The sequence below is a fragment of the Bufo gargarizans genome, chromosome 1, assembly GCF_014858855.1.
Source record: "Bufo gargarizans isolate SCDJY-AF-19 chromosome 1, ASM1485885v1, whole genome shotgun sequence".
In the NCBI taxonomy this organism is placed as follows: domain Eukaryota; kingdom Metazoa; phylum Chordata; class Amphibia; order Anura; family Bufonidae; genus Bufo; species Bufo gargarizans.
In genome coordinates, this window is record NC_058080.1 from 100,401,222 (window position 1) to 100,426,982 (window position 25,761).

The 25,761-nt window shown below is 43.4% G+C and overlaps 1 protein-coding gene across 4 annotated transcripts in view; it reads left to right on the plus strand.

Moving 5' to 3' along the window:
- PALLD (palladin, cytoskeletal associated protein) overlaps positions 1-25,761 on the plus strand; it is a 328,505-nt gene that overhangs the window by 248,213 nt on the left and 54,531 nt on the right. The gene's annotated exons all lie outside the window — the stretch shown is intronic.

The window sequence follows — 25,761 nt, forward strand, 5'->3', positions numbered from 1 at the left end:
CGTTGTCCTACTTTGCAGACCTTTTACATGTTTTGAAGATATGTCCTTGGGTTTCATACACGTGATATAATAAACCCAGTTTGTTTGCTGAGCTCCTTTCATGGAGTAGAAGGTTACAGAGTTCCATGTTGTCGATCCCCCTGGTTTAGGATTTCACATGACTGGATGGCACCATTACTTAGACCACTTTTCTATCTAGAGGACTGGTAAATCTGACTGATGTGCAAAATACACTTTCCCCCAATAGAAGAGTTACTATTCTGGTGGATCCAAGCAAGCATTTATTACACGGGCAGCTATTAATATGTATGGGTGGTATAACTGCATATGGCCAATTTATGGCCAAACAAAACTAACCTCTAGAGATCAACCCATAGGATGAATGGATGACCATGGCAGAAGGTGTCTGATGAGAAAACACCTTTAGTCCACATGCACACGACCGTTGTTTTATTCCGTGTCCGTTGTGCCGTTTTTCGTGATTTTCTGCGGACCCATTGGCTTTCAATGGGTCCGTTGAAAACTCGGCTAATGCACCGTTTGTTATCCGTGTCTGTGATGCGTGGTTCCAGTCCATCAAAAAAATATAACCTGTCCTATTATTTTCGTGGAAAACGGTTTGCGGACCCATTCAAGTCAATGGGACCGCTAAAAAACACGGAGGCACACAAGAATATCATCCGCGTCTGCGCGTCCGCGTCCGTTTTTTTTTAATCATTTGCATGGCAAACCTGTCTTAGATATTTTTTTACTTTCCTTTATGTCTGGTGATCCTCCAAAAATAAAGGAAGACACACGGAAACAAAAACGGATCACGGAACAACGGAACCCCATTTTGCGGAACGGAACACAACAACGGTCGTGTGCATGAGGCCTTAGAGAGGACCTGTCTGCTTTAGTAACCACTTACATTATGGTTGATCAGTGTACAAGGAATAGGCTGTATTATTTAGGTCTTGTGCTTCTTATGTTGCCTTCTTGATAGGGATCATTGTCCCGCCATGAGAATGTGTCTCCTATCTACAGGATAGATAGAGGATAAATATCTGATTGGTGAGGATCTGACTGATTACCAGAGTGAGGTGCCGGAGATTATAGAGCGGTGGTCACACGCTCTTTCCAGTCAGCTCTATGGGACAGCCGATAGGCAAGTGATGTGCTCGGCTTCTCGAGTGCCGATAGGGGATACGTACTTGTGCTGGGACAACCCCTTTATCATTTCATATTCAGTCTACATTTTGCTGCTTCATTCTCCTTCATGCAGCATCAGACCTCCCGGGCTACTTTCTCATCTGCGCTTTTGCACGATCCGGCAGGGGATCCGAAAAAAACGCCTGTGTTATCATTATACAACCGAGTTCATCCGTTCTGAACAGGTCCAGGTGTATTCTCTCTAAAAATGGATCCGGCACTAAAACTATCATAAGTCAATGGGCACCGCATCCGTTTTCTTTTGTGTCCGAGAAAACGTGTCCGTCGCCATTGATTTACGTTGTGTTTCATGCCTGATCCATCTTGCTCCACATCCCATGACGCACTGAAAAACGCTGCTTGCAGCGCTTTTGTGTGCGGCATGGGAACGCAACGAAACGGAAGAGAATACATTCTGGTGCACTCCGTTTCGTTCAGTTCAGTTTTCTCCCCATTGACAATGAATGGGGACAAAACTGAAGCGTTTCCCTACGGTTTTGAGATCCCATGGCGGATCTCAATACCGTAAAGGAAACGCAGATGTGAAAGTAGTGAGCGCCCTGGCCGTTTCAGATGGCTGCAGTCCCTTTTTTTGTCTATTTCTAATGCCTTGGACATGAATAAGCATGCCACTGCCATGACATTGTTCTGGTAATTCCTAATCCAGATGTTTCTTGCTATAGACACATTCTGAAAACATTTTGGAGGTGAGTCCAGAGCGTGCTAGACTATGAGGTTTTTGTTCTCTTGCTCTATATTGTTCCACTCTTTCAGATGTAGTATTATGGAGGTAGACGCCGCCTGTGAATCATGTAGTGCAGGCAAGACAGACAATCCCGGGACACAGAACTGATGACATAATGATTGTGATGACTCACACGCTATGTCCAGACTATCACACAGATAAGCCCCTGCTTGTATAGCCAGATCATCACAGGCTTCCTATGTCATCACCATGTGTGTGTCACTGCCGTACCAGACTCTTTTTACTAATGATGTTGAATAAGCAATTTGGGCTACTTTCACACCTGTGTTAGATGCGGATCCGTCTGGTATCTGCACAGACGGATCCGCATCTATAATGCAAACGATTGTATCCGTTCAGAACGGATCCGTTTGCATTATGAAGAACAAAGTCAAAACGGATCTTTCCTGACTTACATTGAAAGTCACGGGGGATGGATCAGTTTTCAATTGCACCATATTGTGTCAGTGAAAATGGATCCGCTCCCATTGACTTACATTGTAAGTCAGGACGGATCCGTTTGGCTCCGCATCGCCAGACGGACACCAAAACGCTGCAAGCAGCGTTTTGGTGTCCGCATCCAGAGCGGAATGGAGGCGGAACGGAGCCAAACTGATGCATTCTGAACGGATCCTTATCCATTCAGAATGCATTGGGGCTAAACTGATCCGTTTTGAACCGTTTGTGAGAGCCCTGAAACGGATCTCACAAACGGAATTCAAAACACCAGTGTAAAAGTAGCTTTGGTGCTAAAAAATGTACATGTATTAGGGTACGGCCACAAGAACTGATCAGGTATATATGCATTCTGAATGGAAAGAAATCCGTTCAGGATGCATCAGGATGTCATCAGTTCAGTCACTGAACGGCGTTTTGTTCGGAAGAAATTCCACAGCATGCTGCACTATTATCTCCGTCCAAAATTCTGGATCAGTTGCCGGAATGCTGGATCTGGATTAATTTACATTGAAATGTATTAGTGCCGGATCCGGCATTAAAAATACTGCAATGTCGGATCAGTCCATGCGCAGACCGGTAAAAATGTGAAAAAAAATATATAACGGATCAGTTTCTCTGGATGACATCCGGAGAGGAGGATCCGTTCTTGCAATGCATTTGTAAGACGGGTCCGCATTCGGATAGGTCTACAAATGCTGTCCGTTTGCATGCAGATTGCCGGATCACGGTGACTGATCTGCTTGCCGGATCACTCTGCCGCAAGTGTGAAAGTAGCCTAATCTGTCCTTTATATTTACCCTACTTTTATGATCCAGTCTTAATTTGGGCTTCTAAAACTTCATCAGGAAAACTGTCCGTATGGCCATATGATGAATACCATGTGGCAGCACAACAGGTGCCTACAACTCCAAGGACTTCATGTGCCTCTGCACAGCCTCCCCCCCCCCCCCCCCCGACTGTATAAGGTCTTGTAGTTAGGCAAGAAATGTTGCTATATCTAGTAAGACACTGTTTGTCAATGTTCCTATTCCAAGTACCAAATATTTTCCATCAGGGCTATAATCATACACCGCTACATGGCATGGGAAGAGTGCGGGCGACCCCTACCGTCAGGGTGTGTGCCCCTTGGGATGTACATACTAGAGGTAGAGAATCTGGATAATAGTGGAAGGCCTCATGCACACAATCGTATGTATTTTGCAGTCCGCAGATTGTGGATCCGCAAAATGCAGATAGCATACGTGTCGCATCCGTATTTTTGGACTGCAAAGGGTCTATGGTCTATATTTTACGGCTGAGTATGTTCTATGTTTTTACAGAACGGACATACAGATGGATCATCTCTGTGCTGTCCACATGCTGGCCACGTCCCTTCCCCACACTTGCCATGCATCCTTTTGGAAAAGTGGCGAGGGCGGTGTAAAAAGAGGCACTTGCAGCTTTTTTTTTCTTTTAAAAAATTGCATTTAAAAAGTCACAAACGCAGCCTTGTAGCGTTTAAAGCCGCTTTTCTGGTGTAGGGGAGACATGAAATATGATTTTATTCGTGGAATGAATGGAAATTGATTGCTCGATGCAGGTAAACCAGGATACAGTCCTTGTGTATGTACATGGGTAAGATTTATTTGACGTGATGTGGTCCTCGCTGGTCCTACAGTTCACAAAGAGAACCTCTTGTGGCTTGATCTGTTCAGAAGAGGTACATTTTCTAATAATACAAACAAGTAGAAAAAGTCTAGGAATTTCCTTGGGCTCGAAATGTTGTGACTCAATCACCAGTCAGCATCTTGAGAAATGTCATCACTCATTTAATGCTACAGTTAATGATATTTATCACTGCGCTCAGTAGACACAACAGATGGTAACTGCACATGAAGACGCAGGAAAGTGACTGTGTCCCATTGTCTCGGGCCACTGCACTGAGATTTCTGTGACATTCCAAGACTCTGACTGGACTTGACATGGTCGCCAGCGCCTTATTCAGCTGGCGCTTCCTGGTGATGTATTACTACTCTTACTGTAAGCAGTTCTGTACATTTTATCCTATGGGATCCAACATGAAAAACGGGATACAAGTGGAGCGCAGCTTCTCGCCTTCCATGGGTCCCAGTGCTGAACTCATTCTGTTTCAACATGAATACACTGTATTTTCATGTAGCCACCAATAGGAGATAAATACAATATGGTTAGTGATGAGCGAAGTACTTAAAAATTCAATTTGGCTGCTTTGCCGAATTTTACAAATAAAAATCCACTTTGTGACGAATTACTTTGTCACAAAGCGCATTTCTTTGTAAGTAGTGGGTGCAGTGACAGGAAGCAGTGATTATGACGCTCCCCGTCATTGTACCCCTCAGATGCCGCGTTCATACATGATCTTAATTAGCAGAGTGTAAAATAAAAAAATAAAAACTAAACTTAGTCTACTTTCACACTGGTGTTTTGGCTTTCCATTTGTGAGATCCGTTCAGGGCTCTGACAAGCAGTCCAAAACGGATCAGTTTGCATTCTAATGCATTCTGCATTGAAAATGATCCGCTCAGAATACATCCATTCCGCTTTGGAGACGACACCAAAACGCTGCCTGCAGCATTTTAGTGTCTGTCTGACGAAACTGAGCCAAATGGATCTGTCCTGGCACACAATGTAAGTCAATGGGGACGGATCAATTTTCTATGACACAATCTGGCACAATAGAAAACGGATCCGTCCTCCATTGACTTTCAATGGTGTTCAAGACGGATCTGTCTTGGCTATGTCAAAGATAATACAAACGTATCCGTCCTGAATGGATCCGCACCAATGCGAGTGTGAAAGTAGTCTTACCTGCACCATTTGCTAACAACGGGCTGGCCGCCGCCATCTTGCTTGAAGGTCTGGCACAAAATCTTGCGTGGCCCGAGATTACATCGTCACGTTGGCTGCCTGGTGACGTCATATGTCATTGTACACTGTATTTCAGTCAAGATCTTTAAGCAAGATGGTGGCAGCCGGCCCATTGCGAGCAAATGGAGCAGGTAAGTATTATTATAATTTATTTATTTTTACTGTCACCATCCACAGCAGATCTAGTGGATGGTGTGGGGGGACATCATGCATTGCAGAATGTATTATCATCTAAATAACTTTATTCCAGTTACCGGCCCTTTAAAGCCTCCTCATTTTTGTCAGTTTATATTGCTCCATGGACACTACTGACATTTCTGCAGCAGAGCTACCTTTTATGGCTCTAACATAAGAGATTTGCTCAGCATTGTGTCCTTTTAAAGCTAGTCTGCTTGATACAGGATTTCTTGCTATTATTCTGGCTTCATCATGTTACACTAAGAGACACTTGACAGTCCCCGGTGGCAATACAGTCCTCTTCCTAGTCCAAGGCTTAAAGGGCACTTCAGATCTCAGCACGATCTATCTGCACTATGACCTACAGAATCCATCAGAAAAAACTCCCTATATCTCCGCGTGGCCTTCATAGGTACAATAGGCCCCCCATCGCAGTCTATACTAGAGGCTGCATGGATCCATTAAATGGCCATGTGGATGAGGCTCTTTGTGCAGTACTGAGCCTCTGGGGTGAACACATCCAGTTTTGCTTCTGGTTATGTTCATGGCTTGGACAGCTTTGTAGAGTGAAAATGTAGAAAGATTTGCTGGAGTTTACCACATCCATATAAATGCGGATGCATGAAATAGGGCAGGGTAGTCACTCAGCTTCCCTTTACAGGGTGGAGCATCACGTGCCCTTAATTATAGGCACATGTAAGTATAAATCAATGCTTGATGCCTTTGGACCGTGCCACGTACCTGTGGTTTAAAGGAGAAAGAAACTCATATTGAAAAGGAATGATCCCTTAATCTTACCATAGCAGTTCAGATTCAGGCCTTGATTGGTACGGGCCCAACCTCCTTGTGGTTCTTGAGGCTTCTCAGCTAGGATCGTCATTGGCATTATTACCGTATAACGTCTTTCTGCTGTTGTTCAATCCATTGTATTCTTCATCTAGATAGTTGTGATTATAAAATGTATGATGTGAGGGAAATTGATACCATTATAACCAGTACTGTTTTGGCTTCAAAATCTGCATCAAAAAACCTAAACGTGGAGCAGCACCCTTCGGCAGATAGCTGCGCATTTCTGAGCACGGACAGGTTGTGCTCCCCTAAAACATAATATATACTGTACGTTAATAAAGGTTTGTATTACTGGGAGGGTTGTGAGAATTGCTGACTAAAAACTGCGAGTTGGCAGATTTCTTATGTGTTTGATAGATAACAACTATTAATGAGTTTCTTTCAGAAAAACAAGGGTGAGGTAATGAGACAATTGAAATTAGCATCAGGGCCAGTTGTGTCATCTACACCTTGAGGGTGTGAGTATTTATTCACCACCACGCCCTTTGTATTTGTTCATTTTTGAGTTTGGGAAATCTTACTCAGATTAAATATAATTGTTATTGTTGTTGTAAGAGTTGCGATTGATTCATGTTAGGAAAAGAACCCAGATAGGCTTCTACTTGTTAGATATGCTGTCCTGCTTTTATTGGAACATGTTAGTGAAAAATGAATTACCAGTTGAAAGGGGTTTCTAGAAGTAGAAACTAGAGTCCTGTTCTCAGGATAGGTCATCTTAACGGTGGATTCTTCCAACATTGGGTACTGCCACCGATCAACTGTTCAACTGCCACCGTACAGGCTCTGCAACGTACATGAAGACTAAGGCCTCTTTCACACTGGCATCATGTCTTTGGCCCGGATAAGATGCGGGTGCGTTGTGGGAAAATGCACAATTTTTCTGCGCAAGTGCAAAACATTTTATTGCGTTTTGCACGTGCGTGAGAAAAATCGACATGTTTGGTACCCAAACCCGAACTTCTGTTTGGGTTAGGTGTTGTGTAGATTGTATTATTTTCCCTTATAACATGGTTATTAGGAAAAATAATAGCATTCTTAATACAGAATGCATAGTACAATGGGGCTGGAGGGGTTAAAAATAATAATAATAATTCAACTCACCTTAATCTACTTGTTCGCGCAGCTCGGCTTCTCTTCTGTCTTCATCATTGCTGTGCAGTAGGAATAGGACCTGTGATGACGTCACTGTGCTCATCACATGGTCCATCACATGATCCATCGCCATGGTGATGGATCATGTGCTGAGTGCAGTGATGTAAGGTCCTATTCCTACTGCACAGCAAAGATGAAGACAGAAGAGAAGCCGGGCTGCGCGAACAAGTGGATTAAGGTGAGTTAAATTATAATTATTTTTTTTTTTAACCCCTCCAGCCCTATTGTACTATGCATTCTGTATTAAGAATGCTATTATTTTCCCTTAAAACCATGTTATAAGGGAAAATAATAAAGATCGGGTCCCCATCCCATTCGTCTCCTAGCAACCATGCGTGAAAATTGCACCGCATCCGCGCTTGCTTGCGGATGCTTGCGATTTTCACGCAGCCTCATTTACTTCTATCGGGGCCTGCGTTGTGGGAAAAATACACAATATAGAGCTTGCCGCGATTTTCACGCAACGCACAAGTGATGCGTGAAAATCACTGCTCATGTGCACAGCCCAATAGAAATGAATGGGTCCGGATTTAGTGCGGGTGCAATGCGTTCACCTCATGCATTGCACCGCGCAGAAATCCCGCCCGTGTGAAAGGGGACTAAGGGAACGGCTATACAGCGACATGTGTTGTATGACAGCAAGACACAGAAAAGTCATGCGACTTGCCTGCAACATGCCGTCCACAACTATTTTTGAAATGTGATTTTGGTGTGAAAACATAGCTAAGTCGCAGGTGAGTTGTGTGTCCCACCCCACTTCCATTAAAGTCAATGAAGTAAAAGTTGAGCGCCAATTGCAACCAGTGACAAAAATCCATCAAGTCAGATTTTTTTGCGATTGTTGCAGAACATGGTTGCACTGGAACACCATTGACAATCACGCAACTGTAGCCATACCCAAAGGGCTGTTTTCTATTCACATGACTAAATGTAAATGATTGTTGAAATTATTATAAGGGTCCACTATTCTGTCCTATTTTGTGAATAGTAGGATTAATTAAGGTAAACGTATACATTACGAAGGGTACTTGTCTGATGCAAGCAGGAGATGGGAAAATGATGAGCAGAACATGAACTCATTGGGGAAACACGCTTAAAAGAAAAACAATAGCAACCAATCATTGCGTAACTTTTGTTTCATGTTCTGTTCATGAAAAATAAAAGTTGCTCTGTAATTGGTTGCAAATGTGCCTCAAATGAGTGTTACTAGATAATCTCACTGAGAATACAATGCTCACGGCACATGCTTAGGAACTAGCAATTACCTTACATTGAAAAGCTACCAATATTTTACACAGTCGAGTCACATTATTCTGACCGCCAGCTAATATCCAGAGTAACCGCCGTGTGCAGCACGGACAGTAGGTAGACGGGCTGGGAGTGACTCAATAAGGTCCTGGTAGGTTGTCACAGGTATCTGGAGCCATGACTGCAGTGCGTCCCACAGCTGCTGGAAGGTGTGTGGGAGGATCCATAGAGCAAACATAATGATCAAGGTGGTCCCACAAATGCTTAATTGGATTCAAGTCTGGGAAATTAGGGAGCCAGGATAGTACTTGGTGGTCTTGGTCATGCTCTTCCAGCCAATGTCGGATATTTCTAGCCATATGACATGTTGCATTGTCTTGCTGGAAGACAGGGAAGACCATCATCATGTATGGGTGTATGTGATCTGCAAGGATGGAATCACACCCATATGGCTGAGAGTGCCTTCCACATGGATGAGTGGGCCCAGAGAATGCCACAGACCATAACACTGCCACCACCCGCTTGTGTTCTTCCAGCAATGGTGGCAGAGTGTTTCTCGTCTGACATTCCAACTTCCATCCATTCGACAAAGCAGAAAACTCTTCCCCAATTAGCGTAGGTCCAATTCTGATACTGCTGTGAAAATTGAAGCCTTTTTTGCCGATGTAACTTAGTAAAGGTGCAGTGACTATCCGTCCACTTTGGAGCCCCATACGCAGTAGGGTTCACTGAACTGTTGTTTTAGACACATATGAGTACCCTCCTGGTCCATTTTGGTGGTGAGCTGCTCCACTGTAGCTTTTCGGTCTGCCCTCATGCACCTTCTTAGCGGTCGTTCACCTCTGACATCAATGGCCCTTGGTGCTCTGCTGTTTCCACGTTATTTGCACACTCATGGCACACTTTCACCACAGAAGCACACGAAAAATGATATACCAACCAAGCTGGCTCAGAACATATGACTTCCTTTATGAGCTACACGCTGCCGGCATCAAAAGTAGTAACTGCTCATGATAATGTGACTGGACTGTGTAATATTTAATGGAGAATTTACCTTCCAGCTCCATTAAATGTAACATGATCCTGGCACACAGATCTGGCCTGCCTTGTAACACATGTTACTTGGTGGAGTTCATCCCTTAAAAGGGAAAAAAGGAAAGTAAAAATAAACACGAGTTTTGAAAGAAGATATTTAAGTAATGACCCATCATTATCTGTCATTAAAGCTGTGTCCTAATACTTCCTGCTCTTGAGCTGTGCGGTTTGACTTGGCCTTTAGTCCACCGATGATGTTGGAAAAAGGCTTGGAGAGTGAAAGGAGGCTATCATTTCACCCTGAAAATATCTGCGTGTTCAGGAGTTCACTAGCCCGCTGCAGGGCATCCTGATTTGGGGGAAAAGCTGCTGAGTCTAAACGTTGAAATTCCCAACTGTTGATGTCAGCCTTATCTTGCGCTATCGTCATTTTCCCCCAGAAATGTCTAATTATGGATGGTTTATAAACTGTTTATCTGGAAGAAGTGCTGGGTGAAATATGAAATGGAGCGATCCAAAAAAGAACTGTCAAAGTCAGATCACCATTTGCATTGGATAGACTATGTATCCAATAAACATTATTAGTATCTGACGTTCTCTGTGGAATGTGGAACATCCGCTCCTACTGAACATCTGGAGCACCCGCAGAAAACCGTTAGAATTGGAGTTGCTTTCATGAGGACCTGTCAGATCTCCTCACTTGCCTGTTTGTATAAGTTCTTGCATTCCCCATGTAATAATAATCCTGGATCCTATTTCTGTGTTGTGCCTTTGCTCTGTTATTCCTTCTGAAAATATATGAATATATTGTCAACTGTGCATTGACCCCCTGTCAAAGGGGTATATTCCTGTTTTTTCTTGCAAAAATGTGAGTCTTATAGTCTGAAAATCCTTTATATTGTGCATTGTGCACATAAATAATAAATATTAGATAAAATATTCTTTATTATAAACAATATGTACTAACTATAAGTCGTAAAAGCCGTAGTATACAATAAACTAAACCTGCCTGACCTGATCATACCAACTTCAACAACTGCTAACCTATATTGTGAACAGTCATAAATATTCATATACCCATTGGATATCCTGTTTAGCCTGTTGTTCCCAGTCATCTGGAAATAATGAAGTATAAAATACGGTGTGTGCTTGGTACCGACATTGTCAGTGCCCATCAGGCAGCACATTTAGCCTTTGTTTCATGTATTTCACGCTGACAGCATGGAAGAGGTGACATACTGAATAGTTTCCATTGTAGCTAATGTCAACAGTTGCATTTCCTCCATTTATAATGACATGATGATACTGTTATGTAGCTAAGCTGAACAAGATGTGTGTGGTCCAATACAATTATAGATACAGATACGTATGTACTATGTGCTATAAACCCATAAATGATAAAAACTGAAACTTTTATCTTTCACACAATACTATATTACCGTAATATTTTAATACTGGGCTGGACAGATTCCCAGAAGCCAAGGCACTGTCCTGCTGCTGTCTTCAGGAGAGCTATATCTCCCCCCTAGGATCCACAGTCATTTGTGCCTAGTTGCATTGCTAAATAAAAAAATTGCATTTTATATGGCTCAAACTGGCTTTCTCTTAAAGGGGTTGTCTCCTGAAGATAACCAACTTTTTTAAATAGAATCCAGCTTTTCTTTTCTCTGGTCATCAGCATATGGCTATACAGATGAATGGCTAACGCTTTAATGCATGACAGATGAGGCCCACCATAGTGGAACCACTGTAAAAGAGCAACTCGGCATTCGTAGAAGGAAGGTCCCGAGTGGTGGACACCCTCTATCAGGGGCGTATCTAAAGGCTCATGGGCCCTGGTGCAAGAGTTAGGCTTGGGCCTCCCTTCCTTCAGTGCTTTGTGTGTCTTCTTATGCAGCACAAGGGTCTTTGGGCCCCCTCAGGCTCCTGGGCCCGGTAGCGACTGCTACCTCTGCACCCCCTATAGCTACGCCCCTGCCCTCTATGATGTCCTTATGCCCTAAATAGAACGTGTGGATGGGGGGTGTATATATGAGAAAACCCTGTTGCCCATTGTTCCCTATACGTCTTAGGGTATACCCTATTTTATCGAAGTTTATATGCAACGATCATACAGATAATAGGGATCTATATAGAGACATTGGGAGAAATTTACCAAAAATTTGGTAAAGGAAAACTGCCCTAGTTTCCCATACAATCCAATCAGATTTTACCTTTCATTTTCCAAATGAACTCTGAAAATTGAAAGGTGGAATCTGATTGGTGGCTATGAGAAACTAGGGCAGTTTTCCGTTACAGCAGTTTTGATAAATCTCATCCAGTGTTTAGATGGTTTGCTGAATTTTCTCCCCAGAGGTAGAGCCACGGCAATGATAAATGGAGACAGGAGATTGCTCCCAATAGATCCAATGATTTAGCATATATTACTATAATCATGGATGGTAGTGAAAGATGTCCTGTACAGTGCTCCTCAAGGACTCCAGCTGAAACTAATTGCAAGAAATTGGGCAAACTGATAAACTGAAGTGCAGAAAATGTGAAAATGATGACACTGTGAGAAGTGTGTGTCAGGAGGTTAGGATTTGTTCAAGTTATCTTGCAGAAAACACATTAAACACTGCAGGAATGTAGATAATGACTCGGTATACTGAGTACTGAGCAGATACCTGGAATAAATATCGTTATTACAAAGATAAGATAATGACATGCAAGGCCGGCCATACTTCACTGGGTGCATGATAAAGATTCACTATTACACATGGCATACGTTAGGGAAATGTCACTGCCCCCAAAACCCTGGAACAGATGTGACAGATTTGATTAGTTTGATTGGAAGGTCGTCATTCCTGGAATTCCCTTTCAAATTGTTTGCTTGTGTTTCTGGAGATCTGACCCTCTTGTCATATCTATACATGTCATTCAGAGGAATGAAATATTGGTAGATGTTTGACATTTGGTGGCCATCCTAGCAGCAAGCCAAATTATCATGGTCATTTCTAGGTGGTTTGCAGCAGCATCTGTCTCATATGGTATACAGTGGCCATGTCCTGTTTGGTCAACTAGTCTAAACTGAATCATTCATTTCATAGTTAAAATATACATTTAGGGTGCCTTTACATGGTGCCAATGAGCAGGCAAATGTTGGGAAGGAACAGTGTGGAAGTGAAGAGCTGCATTTACATGCAGCAATCACCTCCACTTTATGAAGATGAGCAATCACCACTGCTACACTGGTGCCCCCGAAATAATGACTCTGTATGAGGACAAGCGATGACATGTGATGATTTAATGTGCTGCATTAATGGCTATTTCACCTGATGAAAAAGCATTTTCCTCGTGCATCAGGTGATCTGTGGTACATTTACATGGGCAGATTATTGGGAATGAGTGTTCGTAGTAATGTTCGTTTCCAATAATCTGCCCATTCCATTTTCAAATCCATTTTGCACCTACTTATTCTGTTCACAGGAAGCATCAGACAGTGCACCACTTATGTTTCCTTTGTCATACGTGTCTACCAGAAGCGTCATACGTGTCATAAAAAGTCAATTAAAAAGTGAAGAAGGCAGTGTTCAGCTAAGAAAACACAAAACAGCGCACCATAGGGTAATAGTGTACTTGCAGATTAAAAATGTCTCAAATGAGGAGGCTCACCCTGTGTGGTTGTGCTATACGTAGGCACAACTCTAGTAAAAGCTCATCAGGGGTTACTTTGATCGCCCTTTTTAGACGGATGGTGTGTTGCCAGGGATGCAGGTGCTTCAAATCAGAGATGCCTGGGGTCCCTCAGAAGATAAGTCAATCAATGGAGAAAGTATCCCAAGAAACCGTCCGATAGTTTGAATCAAATTCAGAGATTTTATTCAGCAGGTGGTACAACGCATTTCGGGGGCTGTTGTCCCCTTCATCAGGTACAAATTACTTGTGTGATGAAGGGGACTACAGCCCCCGAAACACGTTGTACCACTTGCTGAATAAACTCTCTGAATTTGAGGCAAACTATCAAACGGTTTCTTGTGCCGTGGGATACTTTCTCCATTTATAAAAAGTCAGTTGACAAATTTGGATGATTTTGGAGTAGGTTAGAAAACAAATGCAAGCACAGAATCTGATTTCCTTGGACCTGACATTCCATAAGGATGAGCTAGTTTAAATATTGTCCGGCACCATCGAGTATAGTTTTGTAAGTGTCATCAAAAAACATCTAGGGTTGTGGAAATTAGGAGAAAGAAATCTTCTTTATCCTGACACCCATGAAGTATAATGACTCCTCTGGTTTTCAAAACTTCATATTCTGCAGGACTCAGAAATTGCTGTGTTTTTGTACAATACTTCATTAGTATGGAGTTTCTTCTCCAAATGCAGCACCTATTGCCCAATGTCGGGGCAGCACACTTACATAAAGAGTGAGATGTACTCAGTTGGGGACCTACGGCTTCTGTTCATTTCAGTATTTGAAGCAGACCATGAGAATTTCAGAACAATACTAGTTGGGACCAACAGTTCACCATGAATAAGGCCATATTGTTTGAAAATTACCTTGGAAATATCACTCAAACAAAGAAGGTAGTATAAGTAACCTAAAAGGTGACATTCTCATACAGCAAGTGAGGGCAACCGTTTGTTGAATCAATGCCAACCCCATCTCCAGCCTATTAGCTGCAAACTTTGAAAGGAGCCCTCTGGTCAACACTGATACCCTGTGTTATGCCTTCTGCAGAAATGAGAACAGAAAAGAGAGAGTCATATGCCATGCAGCACTCCCAAATACTCAACGCTAGGCAGACTACAGTGTCCTGAGCAGAGTATTCCATTAACAGGTCCTCTTTCATCTAACATATGGATTTCTGGCCCTGCTGGTCCTTCTATTTTTAACTAAAATAAGAGAGACTGAAGGAATCCCTCACGATCAAGGAAAGTAGAGCAGATTGGCTTCTCAGATGGGGATGGTACAGTATCTCACAAAAGTAACTACACCCCTCACATTTTTGTAAATATATTATCTCTTTTCATGGGACAACACTGAAGATCTGAAACTTTGATACAATGTAAAGTAGTCAGTGTACTGCTTGTATAACATCGTAAATTTGGTGTGCCCTCAAAATAACTCAACACACAGCTATTAATGTCTAAACTGCTGGCAAAAAAATTGAGTACACCCCTAAGTGAAAATTGCTAAATTGTGTGGCCACCATTATTTTCCTGCAGTGCCTTAACTCTCTTGCGCATGGAGTTCACTAGTGCTTCACAGGTTGCCACTGGAATCCTCTTCCACCCCTCCATGATGACATCACGGAGATGGTAGATGTTAGAGACCTTGCGCTCCTCCACCCTCCGTTGGAGGATGCTCCACAGATGCTCAATAGGGTTTAGGTTTGGATACATGCTTGGCCAGTCCAACACCTTTATCCTCAGTTTCTTTAGCAAAGTAGTGGTCGTCTTGGAGGTGTGTTTGGGGTCGTTATCCTGGTGGAATACTGCATTGTGGCCCAGGGATCATGTTCTGGCATTCATGGTTCCCTTAATGAACTGCAGTTTCCCACAGCTGGCAGTGCTCATGCAGCCCCAAACCATGACACTCTCACCACCATGCTTGACTGTAGGCAAGACACACTTGTCTTTGTAGGCCTCACTTGGTTGCTGCCACACATGCTCGACATCATCTGAACAAAATACATTTATCTTGGTTTCATCAGACCACATGGCATGGTTCCAGTAATCCAAGTCCTTAATCTGCTTGTCTTCAGCAAACTGTTTGCAGGCTTTTTTTTGTGCATCATCTTTAGAAGAGGCTTCCTTCAGGGACGACAGCCACGCAGACCAATCTGATGCAGTGTGAGGCACATGGTCTGAGCAATGACAGGCTGACCTGCCACCCCTCTAACCTCTGCAGCAATGCTGGCGGCACTCATATGTCTATTTTGAAAAGACAACCTCTGGATATGACACTAAGCATGTGCACTTGGCGTCTTTGATTGACCATGGCAAGGCCTGTTCTGAGTGGAACCTGTCTTGTTAAACAGCTGTATGGTCTGTATGGCCACCCTGCTGCAATTTAGTTCCAGGGTGTGGCAATCTTCTTATAGCCTGCCCTAGACCATCTTTATATAGAGCAACAATTCTTTATTTCAGATTCTCAGAGAGTTCTTTGCCATGAGGTGCCATGTTGAACTTCCAGTGACCAGTATGAGAGAGTGTGAGAGCAGTAACACCAAGTTTAACACACCTACTCCCCATTCACACTTGAGAACTTGTAACACTAACGAATCACATGACACCAGGGAGGGAAAATGGCTAATTGGGCACAATTTTGCCATTTTCACTTAGGGGTGTACTCGCTTTTGTTGCCAGCGGTTTAGACATTAATGGCTGTGTGTTGAGTTCTTTTGAGGGCACAAAAAATTTACACTGTTATACAAGCAGTACACTGCCTACTTTACATTGTAACAAAGTGTCATATCTTCAGTTTTGTCCCATGAAATGATGGAATAAAATATTTACAAAAATGTGAGATACTGTATGTGGCCAGAGGAAGAAAATTAGTGTTAGAGTTGATTCAAGGAGTATCAGCAGGTATACAAAGGAGGAGAAAACCTTAAAAGAGAGAAAAAAGAGATGCGATAAGAAGAAGAAGAAAGAGAGAGCAGTAAGAGACAATAAAAAGAAAAAAAGAGATGAAGAGGGGGATAGGAGCAATCGAGTGCAAACATGGTGACTAAAGAGAAGACGAGTCTCTAGGAAGAAGAGGGGTTTACAAGCAGGCTCCTGTATTCTGATTGTCAATGAAAGTGATGTTTCGTATTGGAGATGTAAGACATTATCATGATATCAATTACTTTGGAAAACCAAAAGGATTGTGGGTTCTATTGCTTCTGCAGGAGCAGGATAGAGGCTTCCTCTGCTATTACAAAGTTTTGAAGTAGAGACCTCTTATATACGTACAGAGTTGTCACATAGCGATGGAGTAAGAAAAGCTCCACATCCAGGGGCATAGTGATGACAAATCCTGGCTTACATTTAACTCCTCATTCCTGACATTTACTTTTGTTGGAAATAATCAGCCTGAGCTGTACTGTGTTGGCACCAAAAGAGCTCACTGGCTCCATGAATAGAAAAACTTACCGTATTTTTCGCTCCATAAGACGCACCAAACTGGGTGGAAAATGCCCCTGCGTCTTATGGGGCGAATCCATAATGGAAGCGCTCATTAGTACTGGAGGACCAGGAAGCGGCGAAGGCTCTGTACTCACCGCTTCCTGGTCCTTGACTGTCAGCTGTGCAGTGTGAGGGCTCTCTGTGACCTCACGCTGTGTGCACCAGTTCGCAGCACAGCTGACGGAGGAGGAAGAAGATCGTGCTGGAGGAGAGGAGCGGCGGCGTCCAGGAGCAGGAGAGGTAAGTGGTTTATTTATTTTGTGATCTATGGCTGGGGGCTGCTGATTACATATATAGCTGGGGGCTGCTGATTACATATATGGCTGGGGGCTGCTGATTACATATATGGCTGGGGGCTGCTGATTACATATATGGCTGGGGGCTGCTGATTACATATGGCTGGGGCTGATTAGAGGCATGGAGGACTTATATGAGGCATGGGGGTATGATCTGAGGTCTTATTGGGGTCTTATTAACATTGGGGGTCTGATTGGTGGTATGACCTGAGGTGTAATGAAATTTTTTTTTTTCTTATTGTTCCCCTCTAAAACCTAGGTGCGTCTTATGGGCCGGTGCGTCTTATAGGGCGAAAAATATGGTAATTGCACTTTTGTGGTTAATCTCTTTAAAAAAAAGTACATCTTGAAATGTACAGTGCAACTTGTAGTGTCAGGGGTTCATACTTTTTACAGTCATTTATATGATAATTGTTATTAGTCTAGTTAGCGTGGTTAAGTGATTGTTACCGGTTTCCTTGGGTAAAATGTCATACATAACCTTGATTGTTTGGAGCAAGTTGTCAGATTTATGCTAGTTTCCCTAATAAGGGAGAGTGATGTAAGAGCGGTGGACTCCTGCCAGAACCTCAGTGCGCCCGTTGTTTACGTAGCCACATACCGATGGAAAATGCCTCGCAACAGTCCACTGCTGGATATATAGAGCAAGGCCAGCCAGGTTTATGTTGAATGGAAATAATGATTATGCTATCTTTCAGCCGTGATGTGTCCTTAGCACAATATAGAAATTAAATTCAATAAGGTATGTTTGAATTTTTATAGCGTTTCACTTACCTTGACCAGTTTATTGGTAAATTAATAGGTTTTTATTAACTGTTTGGTTCATAATGTGAACACAAAAAATCTATACAATTTTAGTTGTAAAGCATGATTGTAAAGCCAACCACCTGCCTAATATTGTGTTGGACCTCTTCAAGCTGCCAAAACACCTCTGATCCATTGAGGCATAGAAAGTGTCCTGTGGTATCTGGCACCAAGATATTTGCAGAAGGTCCTTGAAGTCCTATATTTTGTGAGGTTCCTTCCTACATGGGTTGGACTTGATTGAGATCTGAGAAATGTGGAGGCCAAGGTAACAGCTTGAACTCTTTGTCATATGCCTCAAACCATTCCTGGACAATTTTGCAGCTTTTTCTTGCAGAGAGAGGTCAGTGCCCTTAGGGATAATTATTGCCATGAAGGGTTGTACCTGGTCTGCAGCAATGTTTAGGTAGGCGGTACATGTCAAAGTAAGGCTACTTTCACATTAGCGTTTTCAATTCCGCTATTGAGATCAGTCATAGGATCTTAATAGCGGAAGAAAACGATTCAGTTTTGTCCCTATTCATTGTCAATGGGGACAAAACTGAACTGAATGAAACGGAATGCACCAAAATGCATTCCGTTCCGTTTGGTTGCGTCCCCATCGCAGACAGAAAAACGCTGCAAGCTGTGGTGCAGCGCAAGACAGATCCGTCCTGACACACAATGTAAGTGAATGGGGAGGGACACAATAGAAAACAGATCCGTCCCCCCATTGACTTTCAATGGTGTTCAAGACAGATCCGTCATGGCTATAGAAGACATAATACAACCGGATCCGTTCATGACAGATGCATGCGGTTGTATTATTGTAACGGAAGCGTTTTTGCAGATCCATGACGGATCCGCAAAAAACGCTAATGTGAAAGTTGCCTTACATGCCAGGCGCATCAGTTCTCCTTGGGCACCCATTGCCATGTCACCGGTTTACTTGTTGCCTTTCCTTGGAGAGTACTAATCACTGCATCTCCACAAGACTACGAAGCCCTATGCTTACTTTAGTAGTCATTCAAGACGGACTCCTTTTAAGTAGTCTGGGTGAAATGTTTTCATATCGATACTTGTGAGTAGTACCAACTGAGGATATTAGTCAAGATTTACTAATCCTAAAGATGGCGGAAGCTTAGACAGGGGTGTCTAGACCTGCACCACATTTATCACAGTGGCTCAGGCTAGATTAAAAATGTGGGGCAGGGATAGACACTCATCTCTGACTTTATACCAACTATTGGTTGGCTTACTTTGAGACCTGTTTTATGCTGGAATTGCACTGAATTTTTGGTGCAAAATGGTGCTTCTCAGGCCCCTCCTTTCCATCAAAGCTCCACCTACTTTCCACTAAGCTCCGTCCTTTGTTGCACATGTTGGAAAAAGTCTAGAAACCCTAGATGCACCAAATTGCGTCATTTTGTACAGTAACTTCGGTAAATGTGGGCTGGTGAGTGTAAAGAGAAAATCTTTGAACCTTATATAAGCAGAATTAAATGTCACGCTCCAAATCTGTGGTTCAGGTAAGCAAATAAAATTTAAAAAAATCATGTAGACAAAATAATGCTAAAAACGAAATCAGTATACAGTAAGTGGATGCATGAAAAGTGGAAAGGGAGAAGAGGACATGTGGCATGGCTGTTATGGATGACTGTGTCCTGCCGCGGCGTTAGATCATGTATTAACCTGTGATATAATTATAACTTCACTAGCATTCTTTGATGATTACCTCTGCAGTAGGCTGTTGAAAGGAGCAGAGTCGTCCTCCCACTTCAAGCTTTGCACTTTCACATTTTTCGGTTTCTTCAGACTTTTTAATTAGAGCGTGGAGGATAATACTTTTCGGTTGGGCGTGCAGTGAGGGACATTGACATTCAGGTATTCTACCCAAGAATGTGAGCGTAGCCTTTAATCTCAGAGTCGGTGAAACTATCCGATTATATTTCAGATCAGTGACATTTGCTGGGTGACAGATGCTCGGCGTATGAGGAGTTATGGGTGGCCATGAGTAGGATGTAATCACTTGGGCACAGTGTTTTGTGTCTGTATGTGTTGTTGGGAAGACTAAATGTCATTGTCAGGCTCAGCTCTTTTTTTTGTGCCCTTTAGCCCCTTATGGGATGTCGCTGTCACCAATATACACTTATTGTAAGACTCAGGGAGACAAAAGAGGTCATGTAGAAAGTATGGGGAAGGTAGAACTACTGTCAGTGCACAGTCGCTGGTAGTTATATCCTTCTTACCAAATTATATTAACATGGAACAAGGTTTTTAACTTTTCTACTCTGACAATACTGGACTTCTGGACAACACTGGGATATTCATTACATGCTGATCCAACATACAGAAGTTTCTATGATTGGGAGACATCTATAAAGACCTGCACCGTGCAGTTCAGCCGCATGCGCATAAACATAAAGATCAAGTTTTTTTTGTAATTGGTATTTTCTGTAGGCCACTAGACTTGCACTGCAAGCTTTCTTTATGATCAGGATTGAGCCCTGTCCCTGGCTGTCAGTGCTGTACAGCAGGGGAGATTCTTACATAGTTCTTCTCTAGTTATTTGTGCATTTGTTCAATCTTTCCGGAATAGCTGTGTGTACAAACTGAAAACAGATGTTTTAATCTGAAGAGAAATATTTATTCCCAGGAGACACAGTAATGTTGTATGTGTAGCCAATAAGACTGGGAAAAGCAGAACGTCCATCAAGAAACTACACAACAACTTGTTCCAGGCTCTTAACTTCTCTTCGAAATTATAGATAAGGACACTTACATGTCAGAGACACAAAGGGGGAGAGTAATTAAGAAAGGCGAAGTGTATGCCGGTCTTAATTTCGCCTGCGCTGACGTGAGGCACGCCACAGTTAATAAGAGGCGCACACCTCTTAACATTTGAGGCACATTTCAGGCAACCCATGCACCAGAACTGAAATCTACTCCAGGCATGGACCGCAGTAGAGTTCAGGTGTAATGCGCAACAGTTTTTTGGCACACATATTGTTAAATGTGGATGCCTCCTACCACTCATGCCTTTACCACTTTTTACAAAGTGTCGGAAAAGGGGAGAAGTCTAAAATTTTTATGCAAACGTGCACCAAAATGTATGATTTTTCTACACCAGAAAACTGACATGGAAGAGTAATGAATTTCCTCCAGAGTGAGTTTAGTATAACCGGCCATGCCCCAAAGCAGCATGTCTTCTGTCTGGGGAAATCTTCTTGTTGTCAGTGTTTATATTATGATGGGATTAAAGGGGTTTTCTGGAAGTAAGCTATTGATGACCAATGCTCAGGATTGGTGGTAGGCTCGACTGCCAATACTGACTCCTGACACCCCAGACGATCAGCTGTTTGAGGACAGCCAGTGACATCCCACTCATTGGTCCCATTTAAGTGAATCGTCTTGGGCTACGATACCAAGGACAGCCACTATACCAGCAACCTTCGGCACTCCAGCTGTTGTGAAACTACAATTCCCAGCATGCCACATTTATTTCTGTGAGATTTCTGAGAAGAGCAGAGGAAGTATGCCTGCTGGGAGTTGTAGTTTCACAACAGCTGGAGTGCCGGAGGTTGCCTACCCCTGCACTATACTGTGCAATGAATGGCCATAGCACTCACCAGTAAACAGGCAAGTAACAAAGTTAAAATGACAGAATATCTAAGTCAACAAAGTGCTGAGTGGTTACAGTAGTAACCAGCAGAATTATGAATGCAGCTCTGAGTTAATTCAGAACCATTATGAGATGATCTGTAAAGCAATCTGTTCTATATCAGTGGTAAAATGGTATTTAAATGTGAACAGACAATTTACTGTGGAACTCATTTTAAAATTGTTAGCCGGTTCATGAAAAGAACGTGAGAATAAACTGCAGCCACAGCATTGTTCCCAGAACAGTACTATACTTATATCCAACATGTCCCCTGTAGTATTTGTTTCATTTTGTGCTATTATGGTTAATGCTGAAACATTAAAACTTCTCATGTACAGAAGCATGTAGAAAACCACAAAAATACTCTGCCTAACAGCAGGCTGTATACCCAGGAGCCTTTTAGTAAAAACTGGAAAGATGAAAAGTGAGGAGCAGCAATGGGGACCTCACAGTTATAAATCAGCCACAAGCCCCTCCACATCTGGAAAGTTAGAGCACAAAAATGCTGATACAAATAACATGGGATACAACTCCCTGCAAGGAAAGTAATTGTAGTGGATTCTCACAACCTAGCTGCGGTATGTATACACAATATACTGTATATGGGTCACTTACAGTAGTTTCACTGGTAACTGTTATTATAGCTTAGAAGATGGTATCTGAACGAGTGACTACAACTGCAAAAATGACCATGCTGATCTCTGCATGTAATAGCAGCGGTCTTCTCTGCTAGCGATCAATCATCTGCCACATCAGGCTGTGTAATACAGCTTTGAGGCCTAGTTCACATGTCAGTGTTTGGTCAGTCATTTCTATCAGTGATTGTGAGCCAAAACCAGGAGTGAAGCCTACACAGAGATATGGTATAATGGAATAATTATAGGATAGGGGATATGTGTCTGATTGGCAGGGGGCCAACCACTAGGACCACCACCATTCACAAGAATGTGGACCCATGCTCTCTTGTTTAAATAGAGTGGCAGACACGCATACATGTCCGCTGCGCCATTCAGCTCTATGTGACTACTGCCCAGTCAGGCACTCTACTGGGGACAGGGCTTTGCATGTGACTGGCAGAGGGGCTATTTGTGTATTTTGTATGGTATATCATTTTCTTTTGTTTTATCTTTTATGAGATGATCCCCAAAACATGAAAAGAACTAGATGAAGCTGCCGTAACAGTCTTGTCAAGTGACAAGTGTCACTATCAGGATGTGCCGGCCTCACTGGGACCAGTGGAGGCATTGGTAGTATTAGCAGTCAATACAGCATCATAAGAACTTCATGGTGGGGTGCCAACTTAGCAAATCCTGCTGATCTTATCTGGACCAGTGCTGACAGTCCAACATGTATGGTGACCATCTTTCTCACAACATCTCCCATTGAATGAAAGAAGCCTCAAACAGGTTGGATTTTAGGCTGGGTTTACACGGTTGGCTTTTTAGATGCAGTTTTTGAAGCCAAAACTAGCAGTGGATTGGAAAATGAGGAGAACAAATATCTGTCTTTTATATGTTATTTCCCTTTATGATCCACACTTGGTTTTAGCTTCAAGCCCTGACTTAATCATTTACTGCTGAATGCCCAATGACTATAATGTGATCCTGCTTTCCAATATAAATGCCAGGCTTTGACCAAAGATATACCTCCAGAACAGGCCGCCGGATCTACTAACGCTAGTGTGAACCTAGTGTAAATATATTGCTGATAAAACACTGTATTTGTTAATATGCTGGAAACTGTCATCAGCTTGGAACTGTTGTGTTGCCACGTGGCATTCCAGCTGCTGATTGTCCAAATGCTACCAGTAATGCAGTAATTCAGATTATAGATGACATATGGCGCCACACATGTCCCTATCAGTTGAAGAGTAGTTCTGAATCACTTCTGTCATCTCACAAGTGAACAGCTGAGACATTACCCTAATTTCCAGTGTACAGATAATGTAGCAAATAGGGAAAACTGGCATTAGTTGAGTGGTTTGTCTGTCTAGTGAGCTATCATAGCAAACTAGAGAGGAGACTGCCTTTTTAGGCAGTGCCGGAGCTCTGCGGCTCTTTTCAGGAAGAGGTTTGTATATGTCCATTGCTCTGTGAAGCGAAGCAAACTTAGATCCTTCTCCACAGTGAAACACTAGAGTATCTCTAGTATGATGCATGTACAAAGCCCATAGGTACATGGCACATTGTAAATCACAGGCTGGGTTCAGAGATGATTTCTTGGCTGTGTAACACAATGCATGTCACATATGTGTATCTGCTGCGGAGAGTATGGTTCTCATTATGGTATTTCTGAAGATCTTTGTCAAAAACTATTAAGAGGTTGCCCAGTGTAGAAATCCCTATTAGCGTATTCTGTATTAATGCAGGTGGGGGTCCTCTGTTCAAGATTCTGATCTGTTGGCTATAGTAGAGAGTACTTCTCGCTCTGGAGGACCTGTTCTGTCCTGCATTACATAGACTACCCTTTCATTTAAGTGGACACTGTGTAATGCTTAGTTTCTCCTGTGATGGTGCTGCAAGGAAAAAGAACATTTACTGCCTGGTTTCCCTTCAGATTACAGCTGATCACTGGGGATATCAGCAGGGGGATACTTTGTGATCTGCCTACTGTCAAAGGGCCTTTCTAACAAGTTGGGACTGTCCAGAGCAGAGAAGTCCTTCAAGGGCATCTGATAGATCAAGGCCTCATGCACACAACTGTTGTTGTGTTCCGTTCCGCAAAATGGGGTTCCATTGTTCCGTGATCCGTTTCTGTTTTTGTTTCCGTGTGTCTTCTTTTATTTTTGGAGGACCACCAGACTAAGGCTAGATGCTGCCAGGCAGCAGGGGGCAGACCCCCCCCCCCCCCCTGTATTTAACTTATTGGTGGCCAGTGCGGCCCCCCCTCCCTCCCCAGTATTAAATATGACCAGTGCGGCGGCCTCCCCCTCCCTCCCCAGTATTAAATATGACACGTGCGGCGGCCTCCCCCTCCCTCCCCAGTATTAAATATGACACGTGCGGCCCCCTCCCTCTATATTTATTGGTGGCCGGGCCAGTGCGGATTCCAAGTATTGTGAGCAGTGCGGCCTCCCCTCTCCCCCCCTAATTAAAATCACCCCCCCCCCCCCCCATCATTGGTGGCAGCGGAGAGTACCGATCGGAGTCCCAGTTTAAATCGCTGGGGCTCCGATCGGTTACCATGGCAACCAAGACGCTATTGCAGTCTTGGCTGCCATGGTTACTTGGCAATAAATACAAGCATTATACTTACCTGAAGAGCTGCGATGTCTGACCGGCCGGGAGCTCCTCCTACTGGTAAGTGAAAGGTCTGTGCGGCGCATTGCTAAAGACCTGTCACTTACCAGTAGGAGGAGCGCCCGGCCGGTCAGACATCGCAGCTCTTCAGGTAAGTATAATGCTTGTATTTATTGCCAAGTAACCATGGCAGCCAAGACTGCAATAGCGTCTTGGTTGCCATGGTAACCGATCGGAGCCCCAGCGATTTAAACTGGGACTCCGATCGGTACTCTCCGCTGCCACCAATGATAGGGGGGGGGGGGGGTGATTTTAATTAGGGGGGGAGAGGGGAGGCCGCACTGCTCACAATACTTGGAATCCGCACTGGCCCGGCCACCAATAAATATAGAGGGAGGGGGCCGCACTGGTAATATTTAATACTGGGGAGGGAGGGGGAGGCCGCCGCACTGGTCATATTTAATACTGGGGAGGGAGGGAGGGGGAGGCCGCACTGGTCATATTTAATACTGGGGAGGGAGGGAGGGGGAGGCCGCCGCACTGGTCATATTTAATACTGGGGAGGGAGGGGGGCCCGCACTGGCCACCAATAAGTTAATTACAGGAGGAGGGGGGAGGGGGGGGGGGTCTGCCCCCTGATTGCCTGGCAGCAATGTACACAGTTCTCAGTATATTCTAACATGAAGCGTCCCCATCACCATGGGAACGCCTCTGTGTTAGAATATACTGTCGGATCTGAGGTTTACGATGTAACTCAAATCCGATGGTATATTCTAACATAGAGGCGTTCCCATGGTGATGGGGACGCTTCAAGTTAAAATATACCATCGGATCGGAGAAAACTCCGATCTGATGGGGACTCCTGACTTTGCATTGAAAGTCAAT